The sequence below is a fragment of the Coloeus monedula genome (assembly GCF_965178545.1).
Source record: "Coloeus monedula genome assembly, chromosome: 16".
In the NCBI taxonomy this organism is placed as follows: domain Eukaryota; kingdom Metazoa; phylum Chordata; class Aves; order Passeriformes; family Corvidae; genus Coloeus; species Coloeus monedula.
This window is the reverse complement of record NC_138796.1, coordinates 599,190-613,571: the sequence shown is the minus strand read 5'-3', so window position 1 is coordinate 613,571 and position 14,382 is coordinate 599,190. Positions and strand designations below refer to the sequence as shown.

Below are 14,382 nucleotides of genomic sequence, written 5' to 3'. Positions count from 1 at the left end.
TCAGCATTAGCTTCCTGGCACAGGTTTCATTTCAGTGTCTCAGCCACAGCTGCAGCCAAGGCTCAGGTGTTGGCCGCAAGGTCTGCATCTGGGGCTTCCATTTTCAAATCACACCCTGAAGAGCACAAAACCCAGCCTCTGTGATTAATTGTACATTCTCAGCTTGGATCTCACCAACACTCTCCTTGCCCACAGATCTTCTGTTTTTCATAATCCTGTGCTTGAGGGGTGGATTGGCTGAGCACCCCAAGGTAGCTGAAGTGCCATCAGAGCAGGGGTTGTCACAGTGGTATTTCAGGAGAGGAAGGCTGAGGGATTCGAGTGTGTGTATATGTGAGAGCGAGCCCCCAAAGGACAATGCAGCCAAATTATTGATTTAAGTGAGGAGTGGGAAAAGTAGGTGTTTCTGGCACAAATAAGACTTTAATCACAACCCAAGAGCTTTTATTCTCCCTGCCGCCTCTGCAAGGAGCGCAGGTCTCTGCAGGGAGCTGTCCTTCAGCTGCTTTGCTCCTGTTAGTAAAACATGTTGATCCTTTTATTATTTGCTGCTTAGGTTAATTCTATCTTGCCTGTTCTACTTTCACTGTACTATGACAGCTGTTCCTGCTGCCTTTTTACCCCCCTTCCTCCCAAAATACGACCGTGAAATACCTCTCCAAATAATCCTTATTGCTGACCTCTTTTCTTCTTTTGTGTATCCCTGTCACCTCTGCTGGGATCTCCCACTGCCCATCTGTCTTGTAAGACTTAGTTTTATTGGGAAGATCAGCATGTTTGCCTCAGGACTAGTGCACAGTCCATTGCTGTGTGTGTTTAGGACATTTGGAGGCAGAGATGTGTTTTCTGATGAATATTCTCACTTAGACTCCCCATATTATTCATGCTCATCACAAGCAAAGCCTGCTTTACTCTTGAGATCCATCACACTAAATGGTACTGAAATTACTTTTATCAATTAATCTTAAATGCTGTCCTCCCAGGAGAGTTGGTATTCAAAATACGCTGGGATATGAGCAAACCTCACAGCTCTTTATCTATTCAATGTTCAGGTACTTTGGGTGTCATGTTCATACATTTGAGTAAGATGACCATGGCTAACAAAGATGACAGTTTCTTGGCAAGAAATATTCAATACTGAACTGCTGTATTCAAATGATATTGGGCCACACTCTCAACTAGAACAGAACAGTGAAGAGAACAGTGAGTTTCTACAAAAGATCTCTGTGATAGACAGAGAGAGGACTTTTTTTCCTGATTGAGTAGATTTGGCTTCATTCTGAGAAGCTCTGAAATACACTAATTAAAATACTTTACTATATCAGCTTGGCTCCCTGCCCTCGCTAAGGAACTCCAAAAAGCTAATGGCACAGCTCCTCTCTGAGGCTTTTCAGGAATTTAAAATAGCAGCAGCAGTATATTCCAAGTGAGCAGGATCATTCATGTTCAGTAGACCCTACAGTCCCTATGCCTAATTTGTGGCAAAGGTACTGGCCTCATGTTGCAGCTTCAGTTGCACTTCCTCCCTGTTATTTTGGCTGGTTTTTAGACTGCAGAGCATGTAGCTGATATTCCATGTATATCCTTAGCATCTCTTTTTCCTGAGACCTAAACTTTGTTCCTGCCTTGTAACACGCAGCAGAGAAGTAAATCTGTGGCCAAAGCACTTTAGCTCTGTAACAGCTCTGTGACCACATGAATTCCAAAGATCATAAGTCAGATGACCTCTCCAGAGTCCCAGTTCTGCAGGCTGGTGCATTGTGCTGATGGACAAAAACTAAACCCACCATCTGCACCAATCCCCTTAAGCACATGGAACATCTTTCCTCCCATCTGTGTCAAACAGCCTTTCTGTTTCATCCATTCCACAGTGCTGATTAGGAAAAAAGTAATAAAAAATAAGGTTAAATGACTAAAGGGATGGCTGAAGGACATATGAGACTATGCCAAAGCTTCATCCATCTGACTTAATGAAAGTAGGATCTATGGCTGCTTGTAACTATAAAGCACATCCTGCATCTGCTAGCAAATAATACTGAATGTAGGGGGACAGGTGCTGTCCTGGGAAAGAGTTGCCTTGTTGCCCTTGAAGCAAAGGGAAGAAGAGGAACTCCTGGAGAGGAAAACTCTTGGAAGGCCATTCAATCTGTACTGGTACTATGAACCTTCCTCTCTTTTCCCCCTTATGCACTGGATGTTGGATGTGAGGTAGTTACAGGAGTCCCAGAAGAAGTTAATGCTGCTTCTGAGAAAAAAAAAAATATATTAAAAAAAAATCAAATCCCTGTGTATTTCTCATTTGGAAGCTGGATGGTCAGCAGGGTTTGACTGACAGCACCTTGGTATTACTATCAGACCTCTTTAAGAAGTAAAAAGAGCTTTTGGAAATCTTAAGGAGAGCAGCAATCTGCAGAATAGAGGAGGAAAAACTCCTTTGGGTCCCCTAACCTACAGAGAAGCTAAAGAAACACACTGAACTTCGGTTTGCAGCCCATTCTCTCCTGTAAGTCAAATCTATCAATGCAAGACAAGCTGGAGGAGAAGTCATACAAATTCTTGTCCAGCTCATTCCAAAGCTCTGTGACACTCCCTGTGTGCCTGGTGCTTTCTGGAAGAAAGGCAGCACAGGCGGGGTGTGGGGCTGTGCAGGGTGCAGTGACTTTTCCCTGCAGATTCAGCATGGCACAGGCACTGACACGGCATCCTCCAAGCCTGGCTGAGTTACCTGCAAAGCTGCTTGAGACATTTGCCTAAGATTTGCAATATACAACCAACCTTTGCTGAACTCTCTCTTCTCTGGAAGAGACGGTACATCCTTTCCAGTCCCTGTGAAATAATTTTTCACATTGTAGAAAAAACATCAATGAAGCAAACAGCAGTTACAATATGGCACTTTTGCCTCCAGAGCTGAGTTTTAAATGTCTGCCCAGGAATCCTAAACACGTGAGTTATGAGTATGATAAAACATTTCTCTTGTTAGGAGCCCAAATCCATTCCTGGAGTAATTGCAACAGTATTGAACTAGGAATGAATTCTCAGTGTGTTTTCATGTATTCCTGACACACTGTCTGCACTTCTGCTTTTCTCTTTCTTACTGGCTTATTGCAGAACACCCTCTGTATGCTTGGAGATATCACACAAGCACATATTCTTCTTCTCTCTCTTAGTATTTCAAGCTATATCATCACAACCTACAAGTAGACTCTCTGTTTGCCAAACAAACTAACTAAAAAACCTAAAAAAACAAACCTCATAATGAATAAACAGCATGAGAAAAAGGTTTTCTAAACATGTCACAAAATGACAGGAAAATAAGTGGGTCAGGAGAGCCTGCAGTGGTCTGGCACCGTGACTCAGCCCCATTACATGCTTCTGTGGTCCAGCTACCACGGGGAGAGTGCCCCAAGCGCTGTCCTTGCCACCCTGTCCTTGCCCCCCGATCCACAAGTGAGGTGACAGCATGAGTCACCTCTGCTGTGCACCATCTGCACTGAGGGGGAGCAGGGCATGCCAGCGCAGCAGAGCCCTCCCATTCAGCTGTGCCCTGGCAAGACTCAAAGGCTGTGCAAGATAATGGGAGGCTGGACTTAAAAAAGAAACATTCTGTACCAGACACAAAAGAATTGTTTTGTTCTGTTTCAGTAGAAATTATTCCCCAACAGCTAAATTTTTCTGTCTTCTTTTCAGCCAAGGAAGAAAAGCAAATTCCCCGGTGTAAGACCTAGGTGCCATCTAGAGTCATGGATAGGAAAAAAGGAAAAATTATAGTGAAAGCTCATAGAAAAAAATCATTAAACACCCCTCTTAGTGGTCAGCCAAGAAAAAGGGATGGCCAACAAGACAGACAAATACTTCATATTTGAGTGTAAGAACTATTAGTAACAGCTACATAAGCATCAAATATAATTTTCATTGATTTCAGGATGAGCAGAGCAGTTCAGTGTGTCTAGAGAGCTTCTGCCTTTGCTGAATGACTTTCAAAGCTGGAAATAGATCTGTGCTCCCTCTAGCACGTCTATAAGAGGAGGTCTGAGATTCCTTTGCTTTCAGTTATTGGATTAAAGTGCTTGAAGTTAAAAAAGGAATGTAGACCGGGTTTGTTGGTTTCCTTCCCTCTCTTCCAAGAGGGTTTGCAGATTATTTTTAGTTCTAATACATTCCTGTCCCAGGAGTAAAATGCTTGTGATTGTTGGAGTTTCTGAAGACTTTGATAGTGCCAGTCTAGGAGCTGGCCTGAGAATCAGGTATCATGTTAAGTCACAAGCTGACATGATTGTAACTGAAGGTCTCCATGTAGGGATAACAAGATCATCTCCTTGGTGGTGTCCCCAGTGAGCAAGGTGAGCACCAGCCAAGAGCAACCAGTAGTGATGGAGAAATCTGGGGGACTGAAGTAAAGAGAGGTATAGAAATAAAGAGAATTGCTACATAGATGGGGATGATGTCAAGCTGCAAATTCAAGGGACTTCAGTGGAGGCTGCCTTTGGGTACTGCAGGTGTTTATGGCTTTGCCAAAGCTGTGGGGAATCTGCAATGGTGACAGTGTTCTTGGGAGTACAAGAGCACAATAAATTTATAGAATCATAGATTTGTAAAGGTTGGAAAATAAGATTATAGAGTTCAACAGCCAGCTCAGCACTGCCACGCTCACCACTACACCATGTCCCCAGGTGCCACATGCACATGTCTTTTGAACACTTCCAGGGATGCTGACTCCACCACTGCCCTGGGCAGCCTGCTCCAATGCCTGATCACCCTTTCAGTCAAAAAATTTTTCCTTATATCTAATCTAATCCTTCCCTGTGCAACTTGAGTCCATTTCCTCTTGTCTTCTTGCTTGTTATGTGGGAGAAGAGACCAACCTCCACCTGATGCTCCTCTTCTATATTTGACTCCTTTTTGTCCCTGTCAGCTTGGCTTAGTGACTCAAATCTTCTAATTATAAATCTGTGAGATCACAGGCAACATGTAATGAATACAGAACACGTTGTTTGAGTCATTATGGTGTGTGTTTATCACACTGTTATTTAGCTCAGCACCTGGTGCTGCTGGGGCTGGAAGACACAGAGCTGGCAATTTGTGAGCAGGGCAGCTCACAAATCAGAAGTCCTGTGATTAACTTGCACTATTGAAGTAAGTGTGTCTAACTTTTCTTGTTTAAAGTGCTCTCTGCTGGAGGAACAGTGCATGAACCACAACTAGCACAGTAATGTAATTCAGCTGTTGTTTCAGAGAAGAGAAGATGGCATTTGAAATTCTCAGTCCCTCAAGGGTCATATTTAAGATATATTTCACATAAATTCAGAACAGTGTCTAGAGAGGCTGTCTGTTTTTCATTTTCACTGACATTGCTAAATTCTCTTGAGCTTGGCCATCTCATCTGGCAATTATGAAGTTTTACCACGAATCAATAGTAACAAGAGGAGTTTTCCTGAAATTACCCCACTGTGGAGGGGAATATTTCTCCATGTGGCAAAAATTGACTAAGTTAATTTGTCTAAAAATGTATAGACAATAAAGAAGTCAGATTTAAATTCACAAGTATCAGTCCTTTGCAGCAGCATACAGAAGATTCTATGCAAAAGCATAGGGCGTGGTTCATTTAAACTACTCTGGTAGTTCTGGTTTTGGATATTAGGCACCTGAAGGAGGAAACTCTAGGTCTGGCTGTGCATTGTCTCTAGCAGAATCGATGACCCACTTCCTTCTTAATTTGCCTTCATGGTTTGACCCTTTCTTATTTTTAAAACCAGAAGAGCAACTATTTATCACAGCTGAAAAAAAATATAAAGATTTCTGGTATAAAATTAAACACTGACAGTCCATTTCGGGGCTTTTCAATTCACTGGTTACTCTCCTATTTATAGCAGAAGACAAGTGAGAAGGACCAGTGAAATACCACAGGGCAAGAGGGACACTTGGTTACAGAACATCCTTGCCTAGAGGAAGCTCAACTGTACAAACGGGGACAATTGTCCCTTCCACTCATGCAAACCAGAGCAGAGGTAGCTAAGAACTGGGAAGTGAAAAACAGTCTGGGATTAAAGGTTACATCTGGAAATACAGTGCTAAATATCTGGATTAAAAATGACAATGTCAAAAGATTAAAGCTGCTCCCTCTTCTATTAACAGCATTTTGTGACAACCACAACACATATTCAATGTAGAAAATGCTGTTTAAAAAAAAGTCTTTATTAAAGAACTATTTTTCTAGCTGTCCAACAGAGACATTAATAAAAATTCCTATTACATTTTTTCTAAGACACAAACATCTGAACTACCAAGTTTACAATTAATTAAATACTTTCCGAATGATATGTTTATCATTATACACTAAAAAAATGCTTTTCCTTTCTGAGTATTTTAATGCACCATTTTTACAGCCAAACATCTGAAAGTGTAATGCGTTTTCTTCTGGGGTTGATGGTTTGCTGTCAAACAGGGCAAAGGAGATGGGTCTGCAGAGAGATCAAACTGAACTAAGGCATTTTCTTTCCTCTTTGAGAGCTGATCTCCGAACTTTTAGCTTAAAGTGCACAGTCCAGAACTTTGCAATTCTGTCCTGAACTGATGTTCTTCAGGCTTCCAGGCTCCCATGTGAGGAGCTGGGAGACTTGGCAGAGCTGGACCTTACAGGACCTCCCAGCTCTACAGTGGGCACACTGACATCCTTGAGGCTCCCAGACCCTTGGCAGTCCCCTAGAAATGCTGTCCCTAATCTGAGAGACCTCAAGCTTTGACTATCTGACAACTTTCATTCCAAAAGCATGTTGTGCCATTTCACAGCTTGCAGTTTCCTGGTTATTGTCTCAAGGACTCTGGTTATTTGCGGGTGGGACACTGTTGCAACGTGCTTGGGACGGCAAAGCTCAATGGGGACACAGCCACAACTTAACCCTGTCTTGCAGAAGAGCCTGTGCCACACCAGGCTGTATCAGTGTAACAGCTGGGCTTGGTGTTTCCCCTAATGGTGCCTTATCTTATGGAGCCGACAACCCGACAGGTGATCTATTGAATAATATGTATCATCACACAACTGCCTCCTTCTCTACAGCCTCCCCAAGTGCATCCTACGTTCCTAGAGCAAGATACAATCAGGAAGAAAAAAAAAAAAAAAAAAGGAAGGAAATCTGCTGTATTGTTAAGATTCCAGAACAGTGAAGGAAAAAAGATTTATTGCTCCTTTCCATGAAAAGAGGGATCTTATCAGAAAACATTGACAACAACAACAGCTCTATTCATGAGCAAAAATCTGGTTTTGCTGGTGTTATTTATTTACACTGCAGTAACAGCAAGGTGCCAAACTCAGAGAAAAGTACCAGATGCTCAACACATAAGTAAACAGTCCTAAGGGAATTCCGTGCTTAACCTTAGATGACAGAAAACAGATATTATACAGTACAAAATAAAAAAGGAGCAAAAGAATCAAAAGTACCCAAGAAAGCAAAAGTCAGAATACCTGCTTAGCAATATATAACCAGTGAGTTACCACTGCTATTCACACCTCTGACAGCCTGTTTTCTCTCTTTCCTCTCTCTTCCCCAGGGTGATGCTCAGTGTGGGGCTCTGTTGCCACAGGAGGCATGAAGCCACTGAGAAATCAGAGTTGATGTCACATTAGTGAGACATTTGTAAGAGTGTTAAAGTATTTGGTTCAAAAAAGAATTCAAATTTGAAATTAATTTTGTTCATACAACGACAGCAATTACTGCTGCCTTCTCTCACTTTAGAATGGAACACTCCACGTACACGTTTTTGTAGTACTTTGCAGCATTACTTTCCAAGTTCAGCCAGTAATGAGACTGTTTCATTTTCCCACTTTGTGTCTACTAGATTTACTGCACCCATTTTAAATTAAAACATGGGATTTCTAAGTTGGTTTGTTTAGGGTTGTCATCACCAAGGGAATTAACCTCTCACTTCAGCAGTTCTTGCATACTTTGGAGTTGCTTCCCTTTGCAGTGGTTGCATAAAGGCAGGCAATCATCAGAGCTACTTTTCTGTACTTAAAATACCAATGTGCTGTGCATATTGCAAATGACATAAAGGTGAGACTCCTAGCTGACCCCTATGGATGTCCTATTGTTCTTAGAAGGAGTATGTACTATACATTTTTCTCCATGAATTTGCCCTGAGTTTGAGATTCTACCATTATTCCCAATACCCTCCAGAATGACCATTACTGACTATTCCACCTCAACTACTACCAGCAATGGACACATCAATGTCACAGCAGGACAACAGAGATTTATGGGGTTTTGCAAACTGGGAGAAGGATAAAGGTTTAAAAGGCAAGTAAAGAAAAAGTAAGCCTGATTTGAAGCAAGAAAAAAAACCAAACTAGGGATAAATTATGTACTCTGGACAGCTAATGAAGCTGTGGGACTGCAAAGTCAAGTTGCAGCAAACTTTTCTACATAAAGGGTCTAGGATTTCAAGTAAGCAACCATAATAGTATAAAATGGTCTAAAATCCTGAATAGATCTATGGAGAATGTGGATGATGTAAATATTATTAGCACTCTGGAGAAGAGGGAGTCACCTACTAGTGTGTAGTGAGAGTATACAACGACCAATTTTAATTCTGAGTCAGTGTGGAGGTGAATTTGGCATCTTCACAGTATTAGTTTAGTGATGTAATAACCACACAGACATTCAGCAAATACACCATTGTATTTATAGCATTTTTACAGATTAAAAAAAAGTTTAATGAGTAAAATGTTTTCAGTAATTGGCTAAAGCAACCTAATAGGGCTTTATGTTTAATATCTTCTATTCCCTACACATTAAAAAACTGCCATTCAGCTTCTGCCATTTTCTGCCATTCTACATGGCAGAAATAACCATCCCAAGACATCTATCACAGGTGGAAGCAACCACCACAGTTTTAGTTCAAGGTCATCCAATATAGCTTGCTTCAAGCTTTGCTTCCCATCTGGAAAGCCAGCAGTATCAGGCACTGGCAGATCTCCCACAGACTGTGTTTCATGATGACAGTGGATGCTATTTTATAAGAATTCCATGCCTTTCCACAGGCATAGGCAATAACTGTGGGTGAGAAGATCTCACCTTTACTAATAATATTTACTGGCTCCCAACATGCTAATGCATTTTAAAATGCACGACTTTTGCACTACGAATGATTCAGAAGTTCAGTTTTGGTCTGCTCTGTATCACATAGAGGTCTGAGGGTTTGCTGCCTCTCTCTGTCAGCTAAACTGAGCTAACACATGCATCATCCATTTTCACAATTTTGTCTTTCAGCACAGTAGATTTCCATGCCCCCAGCGATCCTAAACTGCCTCTGAAGCCAAACACATCCACAGCAGCAACACATTAAATGTGTGGCAAATGTGACAAAGAGGATGCTGCCTGAGCAGCTCTCTCAGCTTTTGGGTCTGTTATCTCAACAGGAAAGGAAAAAAAAAAGGAAATGGGACAGGAGAATTAGAAAGGAAGAGAGAGCGTGCATGTTCTGAAGTGGTGTGTTTGCTTTCCTTAACAGTACAGACAGATTGAACATTTACAGTTTGACCCAAAACTCTTTTTATAGAGAACATTTTAAGAAAGGAGCTGAGAGAAGCCTAAAAAGAGAAGGAGGGGGAATGCTGGCAGGCTATAAACTGATGCTTTTCTGTACATATTGTCTCCTTCATATGAATATATGCTGAGTTCTCAGCTATTCTAAAAACAAACCAAGAAGAGCTGGAGATAGCATACGATGGCTTCAAGCTACATTTTCATTTCCTGGGCTGGCTGGAGATGGTCACAACAGCTCCTGGCATGATTTTATGAAATTTCATAGTATCAGTAGCATTGAAGGAGAGATGCTAAACACAACCACAATTTCTACATAACCTGGACATATCCCAAGAAGGTCCATCCTGGGCACTAAGCAAGGCAGGGTCTTGAGACAAAAATAGGATTTGATAATGTAATTACAGAGCAAATCACAGTGCATCTGCTCTGCTGTGACTGAGGTTGCCTGAGCTAAAATATGATTGTGCAACATAAATTGTGGCATTACCTAATTGAGGAAGGCTTGATTTTATAATCTGAAAATTGTCTCCTTATGAACTTTAGATAGTTCTTCATAGCAAGCAGGTATTCAGCCAGAAGTAGTGTGGATTTCCTGGATATGAAGGGTACAGCTGCTTGCAGCTGCCCTCCTTTTTTTTTTAAAGGAGGAAACAAAAACAAAGAGCAAAGCAAAGGACACATTTACAAAGGTTAATATCTAACTTGAAATGTGCACAATGGTTTGGGGAACTTCATGACCTGTTAGTCCATTGCTTCAGCTCATTTTTCTTTCTTTGTTTCTTTGTATCAATAAAAAGAAAAACAAGAATTATCAGAAAACTGGCCTCCTATAAAGTATATGCTACAGGATGAACTATTTCACTGTGGTATATAGCAAATAGTCTGTCAAATAGATAAAATAGTTCAGCTGCTTTCCTTGCTTTTCAAATAAAAAAATTTCAAGGGACAGGCCAAGAATAAGCTGTCACACACCTAAATTTCACACAGCGAAATTAAAAAGCTGTGTTTTGCAATAAAAATTATTATTTGAAATTTGAAAATCAGAGATGTCTGTTGGAGTTTCTGTATGCTTTTGCTTCACTTTAGAGTTCCAGAAAGTCATATTGTTTAAATATATCTTTGTGTGACTACACTTCATCTTTAAGTGCTTTAGTTTTTAATTACTGAAATGAGGTCTTACTTTTATGTTTAGTGCACCAGTAAGGAATTTCCACTTCTCTCTGCAAGGCAGAGGAAAGAGTGTACAAAGGACTGCAAAGCAGTACAAAAGAGTGAAAAATTACATGTAATGGAACTGTATGGCTATTTCTGGTCTCCACATAAAAATTTTTGCTGTTTCATTTTTACACAGGGTAAAACTTGTTTCCACTGTTCTCACAGATGGTTTTTTCTGTATGTTGGGGAAGGGGTTTTTTTTTAATACAGTAGACTACAGAAATATCTATGCTTGTCTGAGAGTGAATCCTTGGTCTGTCACTAAAAACCAGTATGTGCTGCTCTGTGGGACTGGGGACAGCACATCATTTGTGGGCCTGGTACAGAGATGCTGTGAAATTGCAACACCTTCTTAAATATATCTTCTGAATTTTAAAATAATTTTGATGGGTATTAGTACATGTCCACCAGTCAGTGAGTCGCTTCCAACTCTAACTGTTCTGTGATTCTACGTTTTGCCAAGGAATCCCTCATGCAGAGTTTGTATTGTTTGAAGAGAGACACGTGCTATACAAACCACAGCTGAGGAACTGCCAGAAAGAACATTACGTTATTGATGATCTCACATACCAACAGGAACAGTTTTTCCTTGTTCACACACAGAAGTGTGAAAAATGCAAACCAATTCCAGGTCCATTAACATCTAGACCTTGCTAGGGCTTTTTTTTAGTTGGGTTTGTTGGGGGCTTTTTACTGGCTGATATGCTAACCTGGAGCTGTTCTCTGCCAAATGTCCTTATTTTATGGCTACCACATTTGCATCTTCTTCATGGAAAATAGTAAATTTAATTAGCAGCCTCAAAGTATGTTCCTTCCGTGGATTAAACCTGACAGAAGAAGAGCTTGCTGTGGTTTCCATCAGCAGCAGGTCTAGCTTGCAGAGTTTTGTTTCCTTATTCTTGAGCCTGAGTGTTTCTAAATGCAGTGAAGAGCGGTGGCACCTACTGGGGTGTGCAAGCAGAGCTGACAGGTCGTGTGTGCCTGTGACAGGAGGGAGCCACGGGCACCGTGAGGGCTGGGGACACACTCTGTGCACAGCTACAGAGCACTGCTTTCTTTAAGCACAGCTACAATATACTTTGTCACGCTTTAGGATCTGGCTACATGTGAATAAAAAGATCAGTCAGACAGACAGACAGTGAGAAGAATGAACCATTACTTTAAAAAACATAGCTGGAAATGTAAGCTGTGGCTGGATGTGCAAGCGATACAGAATCGTTTCATCGTGTTCATGCTTTCGTAAGAACTGTAAAAACACCCCAATTCAAGAGAATTTCTATTCTCTTGCTAACAGCATGAAGGGCAAAAAAGGGAATACAAACATACCACACAGTTTCTCTAACACTATGTGTGTGTTTTATCCTTTTGCTATAATTAAAGGAAACGCTAAAACAGATGCAAGAACTAAAGAGATGTGGTTCTCATTAAAGCTGGTCTGGCACTCCGTGGTCTGAGCGTAGGTGTAGGGCTGCTTGTTAGCAGGGTTCAAAGCTGAGTCTGCCTTAAACCTGTCTGAGGAGGCTCAGTTTCATGTGGCTGGTTGTATAGGTCATTCCCAGGGGAATCTAGTCCTGTCAGAAGAAATCAGTTACTAAAATTCATGACCTACATACAGACTTCTGGTCTTGGGACATTGGCAATTCATTACTTCAGAAATGAAATGAAAAAAAAAAAAAAGGCTACATATAAAGTCTTCTACAATCTGTCTGTGAATTAGAGTTTATGTAATCTGCTTAGTTAAACAGATACAAAACTTGGACCACTGAGGTAACCATGATTTGTGCTGTTAATCTCAGCAACAGGTCATTAAAATACATTTGTCATTAGAAGATGTTTGTCATTGAAGACAAATGCAGCCGAGCCCTTCCGTCAGTGTAAACTATGCAGCATGAAAGCAGTAAAGAACAGGTGCTGCTGTATTACCTGGGTATCACTTGCAATATGCTTCTCTCCTGTCAGGGCTAAATTGTAAAAACATTTTAAAAAATTAGATAAAGCCAAATAGACAATTTTTTTGGCCATTTCATTCAGTGGTGCTAACAAAGTGAATTTAAGTGCCTCAAGGATTAATGAGCAGAGTCAGAATATTCTGACACACAGCAGGGAGCAGCTGGGCTAGAAAGCTGTGTGAATATCCCTGGAGAAGTGGTCATCTTGGTCTGCTCCTGCTGAAAGAATGAGAGGGTCTGTGACTGTGGCACTCCATGACTTAGAAAAGAAAGAAACTGAGGCCACCTCTGCAGTCGCTGCCTCTGTCACCTGCCTGCTTTGCCAGTACCTTGGGCCAAGCCTCATGGAGACTCTGCTGCTCAGAAGAACTTTCCTGCCTGTGCCAGGGAGAGGCTGGGAGTGCTCCTGGGCAGCTCTAGGCAGTGTGTGAGGATGAGATCTAACGCAGAAGGAGAACAGGGCACAGTGTGAACATCAGTTCTATTCCCTTTTCAATAACCAAGCTCTTCTGTGTTAAATCCCTTACTCAAACACCTGCCAGGCAATACAGAGTAAAGAGTGTGAGCATGGGGGAAATGCAAAGAACAGACTGGATACCAGAACAAACAGAACAATTGCTCTCATTCACTGGGGCAGTTTATTTCAGTGCTTTGTTTGATACAGAAAATGTCAAGAGAAGTGCAGGGTTCACTGATGAGGCTTCTTCCAGATTAAATTTATGTACAAACCAATAACCAAGCAGTTATTTCACTACCAGGAGCAGGAGTGACAAAACCTTTCCTGTTCACTTTATTTGTACCACTATGGCATTATCAAAGGTCAGTGCCACTACTACCAATCCTTATTTCCAAAGGTGTCTAAGCAGTGATTCTGGGCAGAAGTCTTCTGGGATAATACTCAGAGATAGATGTCTGTGCTGTTTGCAGAGGGGTGATGCTTTCAGCTTCTGGCAATGCAAGTCAGGGCACTAAAGTTAACCTCCAGCATAAGGGTCGAAGTACCAGTCCCCTGTACTTTAACGTGAGAAGACAGCCAGTGAGTTTTTTCAGGGCACTGAAGCTTCATTAATGCCAAGGGTCTGAGTTCAGCAGGTTTTAGAGCTACTGAAGTTCTTGGCCTGTCGGCAAGTTGTTTCTGACCTCGGATACTCAGAGAGGACACTTCAAAATAATACATTTCTTATTAATAAGCTCTGATCTTCTAAATTCAATGATTTAGGAATATTAACCCTATTGACTTCATCATCAGAATTGGATTAATATTCATGAACCTTCAGTGAGGCTCCTATGCCTGACCTTTTTGGCAATTTTGAAAATCCTTCTTGGAGTATTCCCATTTAATTTGATATATCAGAAAGTGTTTTGTGTTCATAACTTAATGGCTTCCATTTAACAAATGTCAAATCTTGGCTGCTATTAGTGCAGAACACAGTGTGCTCTCCTGTGACATGAACTGTCTAAGACCGCTGATGAAGTAGGAATAAAGCCTGAATTAGGTTAGACTGTGGAAGCTTCAAATCCCCTACCTGTTGATATTTTGTTCAGACAAACATCCTTCCCACAAAGGACTGAAATCAGGTAAGAAAATATGCTCCATAGACATATACTTCGCTAAAGTTTCCTTTTGTAAGCAAGAGATCTGTTTTATGTACTCTGCAAATTGTGCTGAATAAAAAAAA

The 14,382-nt window shown here is 41.2% G+C and overlaps 1 protein-coding gene across 1 annotated transcript in view; it reads right to left on the bottom strand.

Annotated features, from left to right (window-relative positions):
- The window catches only part of BMERB1 (bMERB domain containing 1), a 47,353-nt gene that overhangs the window by 9,700 nt on the left and 23,271 nt on the right, over positions 1-14,382 (bottom strand). The gene's annotated exons all lie outside the window — the stretch shown is intronic.